Source organism: Bos javanicus, chromosome 4 (assembly GCF_032452875.1).
Source record: "Bos javanicus breed banteng chromosome 4, ARS-OSU_banteng_1.0, whole genome shotgun sequence".
In the NCBI taxonomy this organism is placed as follows: Eukaryota; Metazoa; Chordata; class Mammalia; order Artiodactyla; family Bovidae; genus Bos; species Bos javanicus.
In genome coordinates, this window is record NC_083871.1 from 55,362,251 (window position 1) to 55,384,094 (window position 21,844).

The window sequence follows — 21,844 nt, forward strand, 5'->3', positions numbered from 1 at the left end:
TTCCCTGAGTCTCACTGTCCAACAGAGAGTTGTTCTTGGCCTGGTGGGGCTGGATGTACAATGGGGGTACAGGCCGTTGTACCTTCCTTACACATATGCAGCTCTACATTTTTATGGAGAAGTTAAGGAGGAGGCAAGAAGGATCACCAGACTGACAGCCTAATAATGATGTCTCTGTCAACCAAAGTCCAGTCAGGCAATAGAAACTATTATACCAGTTATTTGAGCAGAGGAATCTAGTATAAAGAATTACTAACTTGGTATAAACTTGTTAACTATGTAATCTGTAGGTTAAAGGGAACTCTAGTCACTGGCTCGCTTCTGCTGGATTATTTGCTAAAGGGGAGAAGGGGAATGGTTGAAATCATCACAATTTAGAAAAGGAGGTTCAACCATTGGAATTTAGACAACAGAGCAGGATCCCCACAACCTGGGACCCAGACCACTGAGGAGGAGGTGTCATACTGGTGGTAGTGCTGTCTCATGGTGGGGGAGGGGATATCACAATGAATCTGGCTTTGTAAGTGTTTGAAAATCTATAAACCATGGAAAGAATCTTCTTATGGAAAGAATAACCATTGCCAGGATGAGAAGTCCTGGTACCATTGCTAGGATGGTGCTCAGAGAAACAGGAAGCATAAAGAAAACAAACCAGGAGAGACTTCTTCCTCCTTTTTTATCATAGAAGAATTCCTCTAGTGTTTTCTGTTACATAGCCTAATAGCCTTCACTATGGACAGAGATACAGAAATGTGCTTTGCAGAGCCTCAGCACTGGCATCACAAAGCCAAGTGTAGAATAGTGAGTTTAGCACTACAGAAAACAGCTTATAAGGGGCACAAATGGAAATGAGAAGGTCTTGGACTCTGTTTGGAGGAAGGGGCTTGCTAAAGAGAAGACCTTTCTAATTCTTGTTGTAATTCAGTGACTTGATGAGTTTTCCCACAAGCTTCAGTTTCAACTGGACACTGAGCAGTCCTTCCTGACGAGCCAGCTAGTCTGGAGGATAGCAGAGGGGCATCATTCATAGATAGAGGGATCCATCTCCTTAATGCTTTTGTAAATTTTGAAAATCTTAAGAGTGGGATGGTAAAAAATGTACTCTCTAAAATGCCAAGGAGTGTTCCTAGGAGAGGAAGCTTATCCTGAGATGCAGAAATTGCAAGACCTGGGTAACTCTTTGGCACACAGTGGTCTCAGTGGGTGGTATGATTGTGCATCTGAATTGTCTTTGGACACTGGGTCAAGAGATCTCTCTGGTAAAAGGGTCTTTAAGAAACAAAGATAGCTCAAAATTTTTTTAAGTAGTTCACATGATTAAAGTAGTCTATTGAAAAGATTTATCTAGCAGTGACATATTAGATGAAAAGGAGGAGTGAGAATACGGAGACAGGAAGCCCAGTTAAGACACCTAAGCCTATGATCTGACCTGTGGTTATGACTGGGGAGCTAGGAAGACAGAAACATAAATACCATACAAGAGGAAAAGGAGAACCAAGTAAAATTATAGCACATGAAACTTATCACATCATTTTATAGCCTGTTGTTAATATGTCCATCTTCTTTGCTAGATTCTGAGCAACAGGTTTACAAAAACATTTTCTCACTAATCACTGTTATGGGATGAGGAGGGAGAGAAACACTAATGGAATAGTTGTAACATCGTCAAAAACCAAGAGCAAGACTTGTCTGAGAGCAGCTTAGTGAGGAGAGTACCCTCGCTGGAGATTTGGGGCAGGCTGCCAAAATACTGTGTGAGTGGTGCTGGCAGCTGCTGGACAGTAACCTGAGCGATACTGGCAGGCTCAACCTAGAGCAATCGGGAAAGTCGTGGAGTCCAGTGTCATCAGCATGTCATGCAATAATAGCTGAGTCTATGAGGCCGTCAAGTAGATAGAGAGGGGCACACATTTCTTCAGTGCCTCTAGTGGTGGCCAAAGAGAAGGCATCTATAAACTCCATGATCCTGTTCGTGGAAGGGACCACCTCAGGGATAGCACAATTACAGTGATGATGATGATGATAATGTAGCACCTAAATGCTAAGTTCCTTCCATGAGCCAGGAGCTAAATATTACACATATGTACCTTATGTAATCCTTATAGGTGACTGTAAAGTATATATCATATTTTACTCTACAAATTATGGAACCTAGATTTAGTAAATTAAGTTAGTCAAGATTATATGGAAATAAATGGAAGACCCAAGTTTGCTGTTTCAAGACTATGATGTGAACTCTTGTGTTTTGTAAAGAGGCTCTGGACCAAGCATGACTTTTATTACCACAATCACTCCTGTGTTTGCTCACCGTTTGCTCCTAGGCTTTTGAGAGTTCTCTCTAATAGCTTGTAATGATGGAGCAGGCTTAATTAAACCCAAATTTCTAAATATGCTTGAAACTGTAGTGAAAAATAACATTTTATAACTTGTCAGAAAAATTACCATAGGTATTTTAGATCAAGTGTAATTAAACCCAAATTCCTAAATATATTTGGACCTGTAGTGAAAAATAATGTTCTATAATTTGTCAGAGAAATTACTACAGGTATTTTAGAATCTAATAAATTATTAGATGAAATGAAAATAAGTTATCATTGTTTGGTTTTATAATGCAGATATGAGTTATGTAAAATTGTGAATTGCAAATACTTGAAAAGAATGACACTTGTACCTTACAGAGAAAAGAAATTGGACACAAGTTGGAAAATAGCTTTGGCCTCTTTCTTTTGACCTCATAATCACTTGTGACCCTGGGGTAGCACTAAGCCTTCAAATATAAACTGATTTTCTCTGGTGTCTGATTGCAAGTTGTAGGCTTTCATTATGAATATGGCATTGAACATACCATTTCTTATCATTATCTGTCAAGAAGAAAAAGCAATGGGAGGATTAAGGAGGTCCTTAATGGATAGTTTAACACTGATGATAATTTCTCAGATTTTCTATGTGCAACATTCCACACACTGCAAAGGCGTTGCCATAAGACCCTGAAGAACAGACATGGGAAAAATTCTGAGTAGTGATAGGGAACTTATCACTCAACATAATATATAAGTGGCATTTAAAGCTCAGAACCAACAAACCACTTTAACCATCATATAAAAGATCGAATGCCTTTCTTAATTGGATATTACATTCTTTCTCTCAAGTGGACCTCAGCCTACTTAAGAATTATAGAAATGATTCCCCTATAGCTTTGGAAACTTGGTATAAGATGGTAGAGAGAAGAATAATGAGATAAATTGAGTTTCCAACTAATTTCCCTTTTTTACCTCTCTCTGTCTGCCTTTTTTTTTTTTTTTTTCTTTATCTTCTCAACCCTTGCTCCCTACAAGATTGTGTGACCTTGGACAAGAGTGACCTTGTGTCACTCTTGGCTTTAATTTTCTCCTTACTAAAGCTGAGGCAGTTGGATTTGTGCTTTATTTCTATGATTTCAACCATTTGATGATTTCCTCTCTTCATTTACCAATCTGCAAAGCTGAAATTGGTTAAAATTTAAAAAACAGTAGAGGAGCAAAAGAGAGAAAATAGAGTAAATATTGCTACTCTTTAGTTTAGAAAAGTATTTGTTATTTTAAGAAATATTTGCTTAAAATATAAAATATTTTATATAAATAAATATTATAATTATAAAAAAACACAAAGGTACTTGCTTGTAATTTTTTTTAACATTAAGTGGCTTCTCTCCTTTAACCATCTGTTCCTCTTTTATACTATAATACTCTCTTTGAGGATATTAATTTTTGTTATTTTAAAATCCCATTCTGATTGCTCTATTAATTCTGTTTCTTCAGGTGTAAATTCAGATCAGTGGCTTTATTGCTTTGCTGTTCATGATGCTGGTGCTTCTTAAATATTTGTGATTTGTGATTCTTGATCATGAAATCAAATTTTAAACTGCTATTCCCCACTAGATTGTCCATGTTAACTTAAATCTGCTGTAGATTTCTGTAGGTGTTTTTCTGTAGATTTCTGTAGGTGTAGATTTCTGTAGGTGTTCTGTAGGTCTTTATCTGGTTAAGAAGCTCCTGTTTATTCTTTGATTGCTAGAAATTTTTATCATGAATTGATTTTATGTACTGTTTTTAATATCACTGACAATATTTTTTATTTTTAGTTCTATTGATCATTTCCCCCAATCTTTCCTTCTTTCTAGCCTCTATTATACTTCTACTTAATTTCTATTTCTTCATTTCTTTTGTTAATCATTTTAAAATTCAGTACTCAGCAAAATATTGCTTAACTTTCTCTGTCTGTTATGACTGTGTTTTCAAGGTCCATTTATATGAGTGCAGCTGCTCTCCTTGTGAGGTGTTTGCAGGACACAGGGTCCCAGCTACTTGCAGTGGTTTAATGGCACGCTTCTATTTCAAGTGTTAATAGCTCATTCTTCAGTGCCCTGGGGCTGTGTCATGTCCAGTACCCTATTGCCCATTTATGGTATCAATTGCACATATATGGCTTTCAGTTTCAGCAGTAAAGAAATTACTGTATTAGCAGCATCTCACAGGGCTGGCTCATGTGCCCTTGCTGCAAAGGAATCTGGGAAAACAAGCACTGGGTAAATTCAGCCTCTTTTGTAAAAGGTGGTTTCTTCCAGCAAGAAAGCAAGGTTGATACACAACTGAGAGTCTCTAGCAGGTAAGCATATGAAAATATTCTGGAGATAAATTCATCAAAACAATGACACATAGTAGATTATGACTGATTTGAAATGTTTGTTCTACATTTTCTAAATTTTCAGGAATATGATCATGATATTTTCATAAATAATTCATTTAACTGAACAAAAAGTATCTTGGTTGAGCTACACCTAATAGTTTATAAAAACTCAAATTCTTCTTTTTCCTTTCCAAAGATAATGAGGTCACCCTGGCTGTCTCCTTCACAAGAGGGACAGACAAGCAAATAATACATGCCCATCATCTGTTTCTAGTAAGTTCAGAAACTGAGATATGGAAAATACTTTAATAGAGATAGTAATAATAGTAGTAATAACTGCTACTGCTACTACTACTGTTACTACTAGTGGCTAACATTTATTGAGTACTTGCTATATACAAGGAAATTTTCTAAGCACATCATTCATTTCATTGCTTTTAAAAATGAAATAATGTAAATGTATTATTTACCCATTTTACTGACCACAAACTAAAGCCCAGATATCTATTGTCAAGGTACTGATTTGGCACCATGGCCAGCTCTGTCTGGTCACATCAGGGAACATGTCCTGTGTGGACTAAACTCTGATGAGAGAACACAAGTTTATCAGGCTAAGAATCAAGGCCGTAGGTAAGTTAAGGGAACACTTAGTATAAAGATGCAGGAGGGATAAAAAGAAGAGAAGCTGTATTTCAGTCATTCTCAAGATCAGAGACAGGACAGAGAACAATGAAGTTGGAGAGGCAGATAGATGGCCAATCAGGGAAACAAGATATTTTTTGCAATACTGAGTCTGAATGACATAAAGAGAAGGGATTAGAGCAGGAGATATTTAAAAAATAAAGAGCACAGAATTTGGGGATGTAAGAAATAAGGAAGGGGGGCAGTCTGAGAAATTTTGGGTTTCTGGCTTGGGTCTGAGGAGGCCTTACAAATAGCTGTGAAAAGAAGAGCAGTGAAAAGCAAAGGAGAAAAGGAAAGATATACCCATTTGAATGCAGAGTTTCAAAGAATAGCAAGGAGAGATAAGAACGCCTTCCTCAGTGATCAATGCAAAGAAATAGAAGAAAACAACAGAATGGGAAAGAGTAGAGATTACTTCAAGAAAATTAGAGATACCAAGGGAACATTTCATGCAAAGATGGTCACAATAAAGGACAGAAACCATAGGGACGTAACAGAAGCAGACAATATTAAGAAGAGGTGGTAAGAATACACAGAAATACTATACAAAAGAGATCTTAATGATCCAGATAACCACGATGGTGTGATCACTCACCTAGAGCCAAACATCCTGGAGTGTGAAGTCAAGTGGGCCTTAGAATGCATCACTATGAACAAAGCTAGTGGAGGTGATGAAATTCCTGCTGAGCTATTTCAAATCCTAAAAGAGGAAGCTTGTGAAAGTGCTGCACTCAATATGCCAGGAAATTTGGAAAACTCAGCAGTGGCCACAGGACTGGAAAAGGTCAGTTTTCATTCCAGTCCCAAAGAAAGGCAATGCCAAAGAATGTTCGAACTACCGCACAATTTCACTCATTTCACACACTAGCAAAGTAATGCTAAAAATTCGCCAAGTGAGGTGTCAACAGTATGTGAACCGAGAACTTCCAGATGTTCAAGTTGGATTAGAAAAGGCAGAGGAACCAGAGATCAAATTGCAAACATCCACTGGATCATCGAAAAAGCAAGAGAGTGCCAGAAAAGCATCCACTGCTTCATTGACTACGCTAAAACCTTTGACTATGTGGATCACAACAAACCGTGGAAAAATCTTCAAGAGATGGGAATACCAGACCACCTTATCTGCATCCCAAGAAACCTGTATACAGGTCAAGAAGCAACAGTTAGAACCAGACATGGAAAAATGATCTGGTTCCAAATTGGGGAAGGAGTACATCAAGGCTGTATATTGTCACCCTGCTTATTTAATTTACATGCAGAGTACATCATGCAAAATGCCAGGATGGATGAAACACAAGCTGGAATCAAGATTGCCTGGAGAAGAATCAATATTCTCAAATATGCAGATGACACCACCCTTAAGGCAGAAAGCAAAGAGGAAGTAAAGAACCTCTTGATGAAGGTGAAAGAAGAGAGTGAAGAAGCTGGCTTAGAACTCAACATTCAAAAAATGAAGACCATGGCATCTGGTCCCATCATTTCATGGCAAATAGATGGGGAAACAATGGAAAGAGTGACAGAATTTATTTTCTTGGGCTCCAATATCAGTGTAGATGGTGACTGCAGCCATGAAATTAAAAGATGCTTACTTCTTAGAAGAAAAACTATGACAAACTAGACAGCATATTAGAAAGCAGAGACCTGGAGACAAAGGTCCATCTAGTCCAAGCTATGGTTTTTCCAGTAGTCATATACAGATGTGAGAGTTGGACCATAAAGAAAACTGAACGCCGAAGAATAGATGCTTTTGAACTGTGGTGTTGGAGAAGAGTCTTGAGAGTCCCTTGGAATGCAAGGAGATCAAACCAGTCAATCCTAAAGGAAATCAGTCCTGAATATTCATTGGAAGGACTGATGTTGAGGCTGAAGCTCCAATACTTGCGTCACCTGATGTGAAGAGCTGACTCATTAGAAAAGACCCTGATGCTGGGAGACGTAGAAGGCGGGAGGAGAAGGGGACGACAGAGGATGAGATGGTTGGATGGCATCACCAACTCAGTGGACATGATTTTGAGCAAACTCTGAGACTTGGTGATGGACTGGGAAGCCTGGTGTGCTGCAGTCCATGGGGTCTCAAGTAGTTGGACACAACGGAGTGACTGAACTGCACTGATTGTAAATCAAGTATACTTTAATAAAAATACAATTCCTTGCTATTTTAAAATAAAATTTATTCCTTTTATCACTTTGAGTATCTTAAATTTAGATATTTAAAATCTTCAGTGGAATACTCCATTTGTTTAAAGTGATTGTAACAGGTGTTGATTTTCAGACATGAGTTTGAGCAAGTTCCCGTGATGGTGAAGGACAGGGAAGCCTGGTGTGCTGCAGTTCATGGGGTCACAAAGTGTCGGACACGACTGAGCAACTGAACAACTGTCTTGGGTAAGTGGGTGGATCGTTTGTAAAGGCTCTATGCTTAAAGAATGAAGCATATTTAAAGCAAAATGGTCTAATCTCTATTTAGAATGATGCAAATCAACTACCCAATGAAAAATTTCAAATCTCACGATTTCTTTAGAAGTTAGAAAACCTAAGCACAATAAAAAGGTATATATTTTCCTGTGTGACATAAAATCACATGCATTTCAAATTTAGACATCTGATAAGAAAATGTTACCGTGTCTGTGGCAGGATTAATTTTTGTTCTGTCAGAACTGACCTAGTGCTATAGTTATTTTAAGCCCTAGAAATAAAAAAGTGCTATGGTTGCCAAATACTAGGTGCCATCTAGTGGCCATGGAGAGTTAAGACAAATGTTCAGAAGAACTCCAAAGTATTCTGATAATTTCCTTTACCTTTTTAAAAATTGTGAGTTGTATTTATCGCTTTCTGAATGATATAATCCATTTTAACCATGTTTCTAACTCCTCAAATTTGTATTTGTACAAGTGAAATTATCTTTAGCGCTATTGGTGTCCGGTTAGAATTTTGATTGGTTTAACCTTTCAACTTTGTGTCAAGAGATTTTTCTTACTTCATTTTAGTTGAAGGGATATTCCCATTTAGAACATTCTAATTAAAATTAATGTTAGAGATTGTATTGTTTTCCAAAGGTCTCAATCTATGTTTTCATTTTCTTCCCCAAATTAAATCTAAGCTGGGGATGCCCCACAAAGGTAGACAAAGTGTCAAATAGAAGTATTTGACTGACATTAATAATGTTCATAGTTATTAATTTTGAATGTAGAAAATCAGTAGCTTTGGATCTACACAGAATATACATGTAAAGTCTCATAAAAATATTTAACATTTTAGAATTCCCATATTTAGAACTAGGGAGAAATATGGACAAAATCCAATTCTAGTGAATGTTAAGAATTCTATATCCAAAAATTTGTTAGAAATAAAAGATTAATAAGTTATAGTGCATCTAATGTTATGCCTTTAATAAGCATAATTATGTGATGTATTACTTGATATTGATACTTATTCTGATTATAACAAAAATCTATAAAGAAATGGTCAATGATATACTGCTTAGTTTGTCAAATCAAAGTGAAAATTGAGGAAAATTAATATTAATATCATCTTGACCTCTGGCACTTATATACATTTATTATATAGTTTTGATATAAAATATTCATTACATTTTGGTAACAGTTATCACTCATTTTTGATCAGTTACTTCTAACTTGGGAAATTCTACATTAACCCCATGATAATGCAAAGGTTTATCAAGTTTCACTAACCTGACCTGAAAGGACATCACTTTAGAGTAGCAATTCTGGTGAATTAATGGGGCATGAAACATTTAGAACTTATGAAATACCATTTGTTTAGCAGAAATTATATACAAAATGTATATAATGCATAGGTAAAGGTCACCTTCAATTAACAAGTATTTACTGAATATCTACTATAAACTAGGATCTGGGGATATATCTGTGAACAAGATAGACAAGGTTGTCACTAAAGGGATATTTAGTGACATGGTACTTTATTTATTTTTAGCTCAATTATCTTGATGCCATTGCTGTATTGAATCAGAGCCCACAAAATCTTTATGAATAACCTATTGGCACTCTAGATCACACCTGATCCCTCTCTTAAAGGGATATTTAGGAGAGATATTCAATGGATAATTGAAAAAAAATTTTAAAAAAAGAAAAAAAAAAGAAAAAATTATGGTGGATTGGAAAATATGAGACTACTTAGATGCAAAATAGAAAAATAATTAAGGAGGGTCTTAATTTACTTGATAATTTGAAAAGGTTGGAAACTACTTATCTAGGCCCTTCTATAAGAACTTAAGGGATTTATATTCAGAGAGTGGTTTGGGGTAATATCCTTTCCTATCATAACTAGCTCCATTATAATGAGTTAACACCTGTTGCTGAGTTTTAAAAATAAAACACTAATGAAAACAGTAACCCATCACTATAACTGTGTCTCATTATCTAAAGCTTTGAAGAGATTTGTTTAACCAGGATATTGAAATGTTTAACTCAGTAGAACATAACATGAAATTATTTTTTTTACCAATCACTGCCCTAATGAGAACAATGTTAAATCTTACCTTCCTTCTGGGTAACAGATCTCCTAAGGATATCTGAGCAGATTTCTATAGCTTTCCAGTCATTTCCAGTTATTAAAATCTCAGTCACTCTTAGTCCAATTTATTTTCTCTTGAGTAGACCCTGAATCAGGGAAAGGGGAAGAAAGCTGGTATGTTACTACACTCTTTATCTTGCCTTTCAATCTAGATTCTTAAATCTGGAATCGGGTAGAAGGATTATAGAGAAAGGGCAAAAATCTTTTCCCTAATTGGGCACATGGTGGAGTGCTCTGTTGAGTGCACTGTGTTCTTAGGTATCACTGGTTAACGCTGTATGGAGGGAGTGTTGATGCTGGTCCTCTTTTAGGAAATGTGCCTTAGCTGTGTTTTAATAGCTGCTCCAACACAGCCTTGCCAGATTCCCTTCTTCTTCCAGAATAAAACTTTAGCTCCAAAACCCACTCTCAGCTTGTATCACTGGGGTCTCAACAAGATGATTTATGTTCAGGTATCCTCATCTGTGTCCATTTAATCCCTAGGAAACTGATGCATCCTTGCCATGCCAAACAGTTTTGCTAGGTGGATACGGGGCATAACAAATGCTAAATTTAGAGAGTGTGAGGGAAACCTTACTTGAATACCAGTAATTTCAAAATTAGGGTAGTAATAGGTACTGTGGTATTGGAGAAGACTCTTGAGAGTCCCTTGGACTGCAAGGAGATCCAACCAGTCCATTCTGAAGGAGATCAGCCCTGGGATTTCTTTGGAAGGAATGATGCTAAAGCTGAAGCTCCAGTACTTTGGCCACCTCATGGGAAGAGTTGACTCATTGGAAAAGACTCTGATGCTGGGAGGGATTGGGGGCAGGAGGAGAAGGGGACGACAGAGGATGAGATGGCTGGATGGCATCACTGACTCGATGGACGTGAGTCTGAGTGAACTCTGGGAGTTGGTGATGGACAGAGAGGCCTGGCGTGCTGCGATTCATGGGGTCGCAAAGAATCAGACACGACTGAGCGACTGAACTGAACTGAACTGAATAGGTATTGTGAGGGCTTCCCTGCTGGCTTAGAGGGTAAAGTGTCTGCCTGCAATGCGGGAGACCTGGGTTCAATCCCTGAGTAGGGAAGGTCCCCTGGAGAAGGAAATGACAACCCACTCCAGTGCTCATTCCTGGAAAATCCCATGGACGGAGGGGTCTGGGAGGCTCTAGTCCATGGGGTTGTGAAGAGTCGAAGATCAGGATGTGAGACATATGAAACCATTGCCTAATTTATGATTAAAGTGATCTTTGATTCCCCAATATTCTTAGCTATATTTAATGCCCAGCATAGCCTAGGGAAGGCAATAGAGAATAAGCAGTGTCATTTAAAATTTTTAAGTTGAAGACCCACTAGCTGTTTCCAGGTTCAAGATACTAGACTCAAGGGAGCAAAGAAATTTGAAGAGTGAGTGGAAAAGGGAGATATTTAATTCAGTTAAACAACCAGGTAAAGTATACCACTAACACTGTATGTATATACTTAGTCGCTCAGTCATGTCTGACTCTTTGCAACCCCATGGACTGTAGCTCACCAGGCTCTTCTGTTCATGGGGATTCTCCAGGCACTGGAGTGGGTTGCCATGCCCTTCTTCAGGGAATCTTTCCAACCCAGGGATCGAACCCAGATCTCCCACATTGCAGGTGGATTCTTTACCATCTGAGCCCCCAGGGAAATCCAAGAGTACTGGAGTGGGTAGCCTAACCCTCTCCAGGGGATCTTCCCAACTCAGGAATCAAACCAGGGTCTTCTGCATTGCAGGTGGATTCTTTACCAGCTGAGCTACCAGGGAAACCCATTGCTAATGCTGCTGCTGCTGCTAAGTCACTTCAGTCGTGTCCGACTCTGTGTAACCCCATAGACGGCAGCCACCAGGCTCCCCCGTCCCTGGGATTCTCCAGGCAAGAACACGAGTGGATTGCCATTTCCTTCTCCAATGCATGAAAGTGAAAAGTGAAAGTGAAAGTCGCTCAGTCGTGTCCAACTCTTAGCGACCCCATGGACTGCAGCCTACTAGGCTCCTCCATCCATGGGATTTTCCAGGCAAAGTACTGGAGTGGGGTACCACACTAGTAGCTGGTTATTTTAAACAAAACTGGTTACACAGATGCTACTTTAGGTGACATTCCATACCATATAAAATCATTTCTACAAAACCTAACATTTTTGTTGCAAAAAATGATTTTCTTATTAAAGAAATAATGGATAAATATAACCACTCTTTGAAATGATATGTTTCCTTTTTCTTCATGTCTTATTGTAAACTATAAAAAATGCATATTGAAAATCATCTATAAATACAGGGGCTTATTATGATTACTTGGTGGGCGTTAGACAATAAAAAAGCCCACATGATTTTTTAGTTGCATGGCACTTTATTTATTTTTAGCTTAATTATCTTGATGCCATTGTAGAAATGATGCTGTATTGAATTAGAGCCCACAAAATCTTTATGAATAACTTATTGGCACTCTAGATCACACCTGATTAATGCTAAAATAAATGTGAAAGCAGTTTTATTTCTGTTAGAAATGTTGGTTCTACTTATCTTTTTTTAAATGGTAGAAGAAAGAAACAGAAAGTTGGGTATGCATGAGACTGATTATGGAAATTTTGCTGGTAACATATTCAAATTTCTATTTCCATCAATGCTACACTACTTGTTCAAGTGAGGAAACACATGGATTCCTTTATTTTGAGATGTCTTGCCTCATCTGGCAATAGAGAAATGGGAAGCTCACTTAAATAATATCTACAAGTATGCTATAAATTTTATTCATTTTTTCTGGTGTTAATCTCTCTAAAGCATATTATACACATTCCAATATTTTTAAAATTAGATAAATATTTGCTTGAGATAAAGGCAATATAAAGTAAAACTATTAAAGGTAGTTATGGAAAGGGAGAAATATATGCCAAGAAGTGAAAAAGAAATACAACAAAATTATTTAAAACAAATCAATAAAAATTAAATTTAGTGGAAATAGTTGGTTGGAAAGGAAACTATATGCCAAGAAGTAGTAGCAGTAGGGAAAGAATGGCAAGAAGTATTGAGAAAGACATCTGCTTTAAAAAGTGTCCACACTATTGCCCTTTACCCTTCTCTTCATTGGAGTCTGACTGGAAATGAAGGCAAGGCTAGCACTGGAAAGGTTTAAGTTTGTTGATTCTTCCCTTTCAAAAATTAAATAGAGACATTGCTTAAACATAAAACATACACAGGCTTCTTGTATTTATTTCCTATACCTGTTCAAATGCCAATAAAATTACAGTAAAGAAATAATACATAATAGAGAGGGTGTGGAGAAAAGGGAACCTTCTTACACTGTTGGTGGGAATGCAAACTGGTACAGCCACTATGGAGAACAGTGTGAAGATTCCTTAAAAAGCCAGAAATAGAACTTCCATATGACCCAGCAATCCCACTGCTGGGCATACACACCGAGGAAACCAGAATTGAAAGAGACACATGTACCCCAATATTCATTGCAGCACTGTTTATAATAGCCAGGACATGGAAGCAACCTAGATGTCCATCTGGAAACAAATGGATAAGGAAGTCCTGGTATATATGTACAATGGAATATTATTCAGTGATAACAAGGAATGTATCTGAGTCAGTTCTAATGAGGTAGATGAATCTGAAGTCTATTATACAAAGTGAAGTAAGTCAGAAAGACAAACACAAATACTGTATGTTAATGCATATACATGGAATTTAGAAAGACAATAATGACAATCATATATGCAATGCAGCAAAAGAGATGTAAAGAACAGACTTTTTGGACTCTGGGAGAAGGCAAGGGTGGGATGCTTTGAGAAAACAGCACTGAAACATGTATACTACCATATGTAAAATAGATGACCAGTGCAAGTTTGATGCATGAAGCAGGGCACTCAAAGCCAGTGCTCTGGAGCAACCCGGAGGGATGGGGTGGGGAAGCAGGTGGGAGGGGGGTTCAGAATGGGGGGAACATGTGCACCCATGGCTGATTCATGTCGATGTATGGCAAAAACCATCACAATATTGTAAAGTAATTATCCTCCAATTAAAATAAATTAATTAATTTTAAAATTTACAGTAAAGAAATAGTGAAGTGTTGGAAACAAAGAAAAAATAAAGTTGGAGGAAGAAGAATGAATGAAAGCTTTCTACACAGTTCTATCTGTAAAGTGCAGGATTGGTAAAGATGGTAAAAATGCTGAGTAGGAAGCTGATAGCTTTGCAAACATAAGCAATTTGCTCTTTTTTTCAATGGCTAAGTCAGTTTGACTCTTTGAGATCCCACAGACTGTAGCATGCCAGGCTCCTCTGTCCTCCACTATCTCCTGGAGTTTGCTCAAATTCATGTGCATTGAGTTGGTGATGTTGTCTAACCAATTTAGTCATTGCTAAATTGCTAACTATGAGTACATATCATTTAAAATAAAACTTATTTTATACAATTACAATTACTGATTTGAATATCTCCATTTGGGAGTTATTTCAACCACAAACTCAATGAAATATTACTTGCATGTGCTAAAGCTTTCTATATCATCAAACATGAAAGAAAAAAAAAAAAACTCAGATGGCAAAGTATCAGATAATGTTTAGTAATGTGTTGTTGCAATTCTCTCCTAGTACTTGGGAGACTTCCACAAAGTAGAGCTATTCTATTTTCAGATATGATAACTGCCTGAAAATGTAATCACTTTAGAAGACTTCTAAATTGTCTTCTGGAACTATTCAGTTCAGTTCAGTAGCTCAGTCGTGTCTGACTCTTTGCGACCCCATAGACTGCAGCACACCAGGCTTCTCTGTCCATCACCAGCTCCTGGAGTTCACCCAAACTCATGTCCATCGAGTCAGTGATGCCACCCAACCATCTCATCCTCTGTCACCCCATTCTCCTCCGCCCTCAAACTTTCCCAGCATCAGGGTCTTTTCCAATGAGTCAACTCTTTGCATAAGGTGGCCAAAGTATTGGAGTTTCAGCTTCAGCATCAGTCCTTCCAATGAACACCCAGGACTGATCTCCTTTAGGATGGACTGGTTGGATTTCCTTGCAGTCCAAGGGCCTCTCAAGAGTCTTCTCCAACACCACAGTTCAAAAGCACCAATTCTTCAGCGCTCAGCTTTCTTTACAGTCCAACTCTCACATCCATACATGAGCACTGGAAAAACCATAGCCTTGACTATATGGACCTTTGTTGGCAAAGTAATGTCTCTGCTTTTTAATATGCGGTCTAGGTTGGCCATAACTTTCCTTCAAGAAGTAAGCATCTTTTAATTTCATGGCTGCAGTCACCATCTTCAGTGAATTTGGAGCCCCCCAAAAATAAAGTCAGCCACTGTTTCCCCATCTATTTGCCATGAGGTAATGGTATGCCATGATCTTAGTTTTCTGACTGTTGAGCTTTAAGCCAACTTTTCACTCTCCTCATTCACTTTCATCAAGAGGCTCTTTCTTCTTCACTTTCTGCCATAAGGGTGATATCATCCACATATCTGATGTTATTGGTATTTCTCCCAGCAATCTTGATGCAAGCTTGTGCTTCTTCCAGCCCAGTGTTTCTCATGATGTACTCTGCATATAAGTTAAATAAGCAGGGTGACAATATACAGCCTTGACATACTCCTTTTCCTATTTGGAACCAGTCTGTTGTTCCATGTCCAGTTCTAATTGTTGCTTCCTGACCTGCATACAGATTTCTCAAGAGGCAGGTCAGATGGTCTGGTATTCCCATCTCTTTCAGAATTTTCCACAGTTTATTGTGATCCACACAGTCAAAGGCTTTAGCATAGTCAATAAATCAGAAATAGATGTTTTTCTGGAACTCTTGATGATCCAGTGGATGTTGGCAACTTGATCTCTTGTTCCTCTGCCTTTTTTAAAACCAGCTTGAACATCTGGAAGTTCACGGTTCAAGTATTGCTGAAGCCTGGCTTGGAGAATTTTGAGCATTACTTTACTAGCGTATGAGATGAGTTCAATTATGCAATAGTTTGAGCATTCTTTGGTATTGCCTTTCTTAGGGACTGGAATGAAAACTGACCTTTTCAAGTCCTGCTGACTTTCCCAAATTTGCTAGCATATTGAGTGCAGCACTTTCACAACTTCATCTTTTAAGATTTGAAATAGCTCCACTAGAATTCCATCACCTACACTGGCTTTGTTCGTGGTGATACTTCCTAAGGCCTACTTGACTCCACATTCCAGGATGTCTGGCTCTAGGTGAGTGATCACACCATCGTGATTATCTGGGTCATGAAGATCTTTTTTGTACAGTTCTTCTGTGTATTCTTGCCACCTCTTCTTAATATCTTCTGCTTCTGTTAGGTCCATACCATTTCTGTCCTTTATTGAGCCCATCTTTGCATGAAATGTTCCCTTGGTATCTCTAATTTTCTTGAAGAGATCTCTAGTCTTTCCCACTCTATTGTTTTCTTCTATTTCTTTGCACTGATCACGGAGGAAGGCGTTCTTATCTCTCCTTGCTATTCTTTGGAACTCTGCCTTCAAATGGGTATATCTTTCCTTTTCTCCTTTGCTTTTGGCTTCTCGTCTTTTCTCAGCTATTTTTTGGCCTCCTCAGACAGCCATTTTCCTTTTTTTGAATTTCTTTTTCTTGGGGATGATCTTGATCCCTGTTTCCTGTACAATGTCATGAACCTCCATCCGTCCATAGTTCATCAGGCAGTTTGTCTATCAGATTTAGTCCTTTAAATCTATTTCTCACTTCCACTGTATCATCCTAAGGGATTTGATTTAGGTCATGCCTGAATGGTCTAGTGGTTTTCCCTACTCTCTTCAATTTAAGTCTGAATTTGGCAACAAGGAGTTCATGATCTGAGGAACTTTTAATGATGCATATTATTACAGTTTAAAAGAAAGAAGAAGAAGCTAGCGTGAAAGAAAGAAGGTAATGTTTAAAGATATGTTTCTCCTCAGGCTTCCAAGAATTACTTAAAGCCTACATTCTTGAAGATATTATATGACCTCTCTGATACCTGACCTCAGTGTTTTCTTAGTTTAATTGGACAAAGCCCTCTGCTAGGTGCTAAGTTTAAGCTCAGTGACAAAGTTTAGTCCAGTTACTTTATGCTCAAAAAGCACACTCCAGATATCACACTATCTTGACAAGATCTCATCAAAAATATTAAGGCATTACAAATAATTTTTTATAGAATAAAGATGTTCTTTTTGTCCCAAAGGATCTTATGGGCTAATTTCTGTTAAATTAATAAAACACTATTAGGCTGAGGTAGCTCTAACGCCATGGAGTGACCTATGTGAGGAAATCAAAACCTAAACCTGTTAATGCCTCAAGGTTACAACTTGAAACCTTAGGACAATCAATTGTGAACAGTCAACTAGGCTTTTATCTATAGCCAATCAATAATCATCTTACTTTGCTTTCGTCTTTTTACTATAAAATTCTCTCCTGATCTCCTGTGGGATGCAGTGCTCCTAACCACTTCCAGTTTGGCATTGCCCTATTCAAATCAATTTTTGTGGAAATAAACTCTTAACATTTTTAATAGCCCTCTATTTATCTTTCAACATTACCAATGAATTTTTTGGTCAATTTTAATTTGAAAATTAAACAGTTTGAACAATAGTTCTCTTGAAATTTTGAAATAGTTGTTGCATTAAATACATCAATCCATACAAAAAAAGGTTAGCTCAAAAAACTGTGTTCAACTGCTGACAATATTGTCCTATTATAGTTCAGTAGAAGGCCTGACATCTTATTTTTGTGCCACTATTCCAGTAATAGAGCTACTTGCTTCTAAAAATATTTAGTGGTTTCCTTTCTCATGAAACAGTATTTTTTTTTTTATTCTTGCAGATAAGAAAAACAGCTAACCCACTGAAAAATAATCCAAAATATTGTGCAAAGAGAAGTAAGATAAGACACAGGTTGATTCAGAAGGATTATTTGCAGAACAACCTTGTAAGAAATTTATTGAACTGCCTTATTGAGTGAATGCATTATTTGGGAGCAGAAAAACATAGAGTAAATAATCCAAGAATGTGATTGGGTTTACTGACTAAATAAATAAATAGTATGAGGCAAATTGAATTTTATTCAATGTCTTACTGAGGACTATAGCCCAGGAGACAGATACCTCTGAGGAACTGTTCCAAAAGGGAGAGACCAATATATAAGTGATTTTGTTTAAAGAGTGCCTGCACTCTATCTACCATACGTCTCAGTAGAAGGTCATTGCTTGTCACAATATTGGCACAGATATTTCAGTTAATAATTTTAGTGCTTTTGAAAGTAAGGAAAAATGAAAGGATCCATGTTCATAAATAATTTTTTCACTGAAATATAATTCTCTAAGGGTTTATACTGCTTATTTGCCCTAAAGAACAGAGTGCTTCATCCTGAATTTCTTTCGGGACATACACTGTAGGTCAGCAGCTGCAATGGCTAATGACTTCATCCTTGTACAACAGGATGGTGAGCAACATTCTTTGTTTTACAGATTTAAAATTTTTGTCATCCTGAAAACTGGCTCAAACACTCCCCTTAGAAATATGTTTTACCTGGCTATTTAGTAGATTCTTTGAAGTATGTTCAAATGTTTCATTTTAATAAGAGTCTATGCAGAGTAAACACAGGTTGCCACTTTCTGGGATATGCGTTAATTTCATAGTGGGTTATAATTATAATTCAAAAGATGTCAGATTAATTCATCTCTTTTTTTCTGGTCATTTAGAATTTTTGTTGCTTATATGAAAGACATTAATGGCGGTAGCCAACTTAGCCATACATTCTGTTTTATCTAACAGGATGGCAGTAAATTCTACCAATCAATTGTATCTCAAACACTAAAATATCTTGTTGGTTGTCTCAGAGACTAGAATCTTATGTTAGAAGAGATTGATTCTAACATGCCTGCTTTATTTTAACCTGTGCATCCTTGAACATAATTTAAACAAGATACTCTAAGAATCTCACTGATGGAAGGGGAATTGGAGGCCACCTACTACAAAACTATCCAAAACTACAATCTCCTTAAAGAGTTCAAGGGAACAGGGTGGGACAGCCAACCTCCCACAGAAAGTCCCTCTTAAAAGGAAAGAATATTCATTCATCAATTTCTCAATTCCTTTATTTACTCACTTACTTATTAACTATTCAGTCTTAGATTGCCCAAGTCTAATAACACTTTGGGATTTGAATTTAAAGGTGTAATTAAAAATAACCATTATTTCATAGGTGATTTTGTTCATAGACCATCTTAAATGATAGCATTATGATATTGTATATTTTAAGGGCAAATGCAAATTCAAAATAAGGGGTTTAATTATCCCTGTTAAAAATTGGGAAAGATAGGCCCCGTTCCCATTTCTTAGTGCATTTTCTTTTGTAAACTTGCAATTGTAAATTCTTTCTCTGCCCCTTTGAGGTGTATGTAAATCTTTTTAAAAGTCTCTTGCTAGTTTTACAACCAAGAAATATCTTTCTTAGGGGCCTGGGATCCATCCCTTTGGAATGTAAACATCAAGGGAGAGAGTGCCTCTCAGTTTCTGTGGGAGATGCAATTCCAGTTGCAAAACTATCTCCTGTCATAAAGATATGAGAAATTTGTTTTTCCTTTGTACAGACCTAATTACCAGGTGAATTTAGCATAAACAGTGTGGTAAATGGCACTGTCAAGTTCTCTTACTTGAGAACTTGCCATTATGTATCTTGAGGCTCTATATATAATGGGTCATAACTGTTCAGCGATATAAAAGAATGAGATCTCTTTCTGTCTTTGCAGTCTCTTAGCGGATTGCTTCTGATGTGCATGCTATGCTGTTTACTGCTTATTCAATAATAAAATTGCTTTCTTTCTCTTCTACATTCATGGAGAGGTTTTCTGGCATGGGAAGATTTTGTTTTTAACTATATTTCTCAAGCAACACTTAAATACTTCCCAAGAAGAGCTGTTAATATGAGTCACTTGAGAGGCTTAATATACAAATTCCTCCCACAGATCTGCTGAGTTAGAATTTCTTGGGGCCCAAGAATTTGTGTTTAAAAATAAATGCTCCCTGTTGATTCTAATGGATGGGCACTGAGATCCTGAACTAATTTGATTATTTGTATTGACTTATATAAACATCTGCTAAATTCATGCATGTGAGACATTTCATACCCAATGAAAAGACAAATTATTCAAGTTCAGGGACTCTACCTTATTTGAAATTTGACTTTTATATACAATGAGACCATAATGGTACTTGGTGTATAATGGTGACTCAATGAATCCTGCTTTGTTGGTTGGCATTTTGACAATGCCAAAGTGAAAAAAATTTTATAACCTTTCTCAGAATTCCATTTTAATTTCTCTCTTTTTTATTCATCCTTAGCTACTTACCCTCATGAGAAATGGAGTTATTTTCAGCCATATCAACAAACAAGGATGTCACTATCATCACAACTCCGGCCCTCCAAGGATCAATTCCTGAGCCCTAAGGTAGTTTTCTACCAGGAATATGGTAGTCATCAGGCTAAAGCCACTCCCCATAATGAACACTGAGGAACTCAACATGTACCAGCCCAAGATAGCTGAGGTGCATATCAAAGGAATGATTTCAGTGAGCCCAGACTCTTGCATCTTCCCATACATAGAAAAGTGCTAAATTCCTTAACTTGGGATATTTGGTTTTAATTCACAAAAGATACTTTTGATGTTCAGACTACCTGTCCTTTGTTGCAAACTATATAACCTGACTCCTCCCCTGCGTCCTCAAAGCAGTTCTCTCAGGTTTACTAGAGATGCTGTCTCTTTGGTTTGAAGTCCTAAAAATTATGACTGAATAAAACATAACTCTCAACTTGTTAGGTTGTGACTATCTTCAAGTCAACACTAAATTTCTGATACTCCCTATAAAGTCCCATCATCTCTTGTTAGTATACTATTTAGCATGCTACATTATAAACTAAGTTTTCAAAATTTACATTCTACCCTGAATTATAATGCTCAAAATTCTACAAGTCAGGCTTCAACAGTACATGAACCATGAAGTACCAGATGTTCAAGCTGGATTTAGAAAAGGCAGAGGAATCAGAAATCAAATTGCCAACACCTGTTGGATCAAAAAAGCAAGGGAGTTCCAGAAAAACATCTACTTCTGCTCTATTGACTATGCCAAAGCCTTTGACTGTGTAGATCACAACAAATTGTGGAAAACTCTTAAAGAGATGGAAATACCAGACCACCTGACCTGCCTCCTGAGAAATCTGTATGCAGGTCAAGAAGCAACAGTTAGAACTGGACATGGAACAACAGGCTGGTTCCAATTTGGAAAAGGAGTACGCCAAGGCTGTATATTGTCACTCTGCTTATTTAACTTCTATGCAGAGTACATCATGAGAAATGCTGGGCTTGATGAAGCACAAGCTAGAATCATGATTGCTGGGAGAAATATCAATAACCTCAGATATGCAGATGACACCACCCTTATGGCAGAAAGTGAAGAACTAAAGAGCCTCTTGATGAAAGTGAAAGAAGAGAGTGAAAAACTTGGCTTAAACTCAACATTCAGAAAACTATAATCATGGCATCTGGTCCCATCACTTCTTGGCAAATAGATGGGGAAACAATGAAAAGAGTGACACAATTTATTTTCTTGGGCTCCAAAATCACTGCAGATGGTGACTGCAACCATGAAATTAAAAGACACTTGCTCCTTGGAAGAAAAGCTATGACAAACCTAGACAGCATATTAAAAAGCAGAGATATTACTTTGCTGAAAAAAGTCCATCTAGTTAAAGCTATGGTTTTTCCAGTAGTCATGTATGGATGTGAGAAATGGACTATAAAGAAAGCTGAGCCCTGAAGAATTGATGCTTTTGAACTGTGCTGTTGGAGAAGACTCCTGAGAGTCCCTTGCAACCTGTCAATCCTAAAGAAAATCAGTCCTGAATATTCATTGGAAGGACTGAATGCTGAAGCTGAAACTCCAAT

General features: G+C 37.3%; 1 long non-coding RNA gene across 1 annotated transcript in view; it reads right to left on the reverse strand.

Moving 5' to 3' along the window:
• LOC133246098 (uncharacterized) overlaps positions 1 to 21,844 on the reverse strand; it is a 99,730-nt gene that overhangs the window by 19,961 nt on the left and 57,925 nt on the right. Inside the window, exon 2 of the long non-coding RNA XR_009735901.1 lies at positions 9,869 to 9,989. This is a non-coding gene — a long non-coding RNA (uncharacterized LOC133246098). The remainder of the gene's footprint in view (positions 1 to 9,868; positions 9,990 to 21,844) is intronic.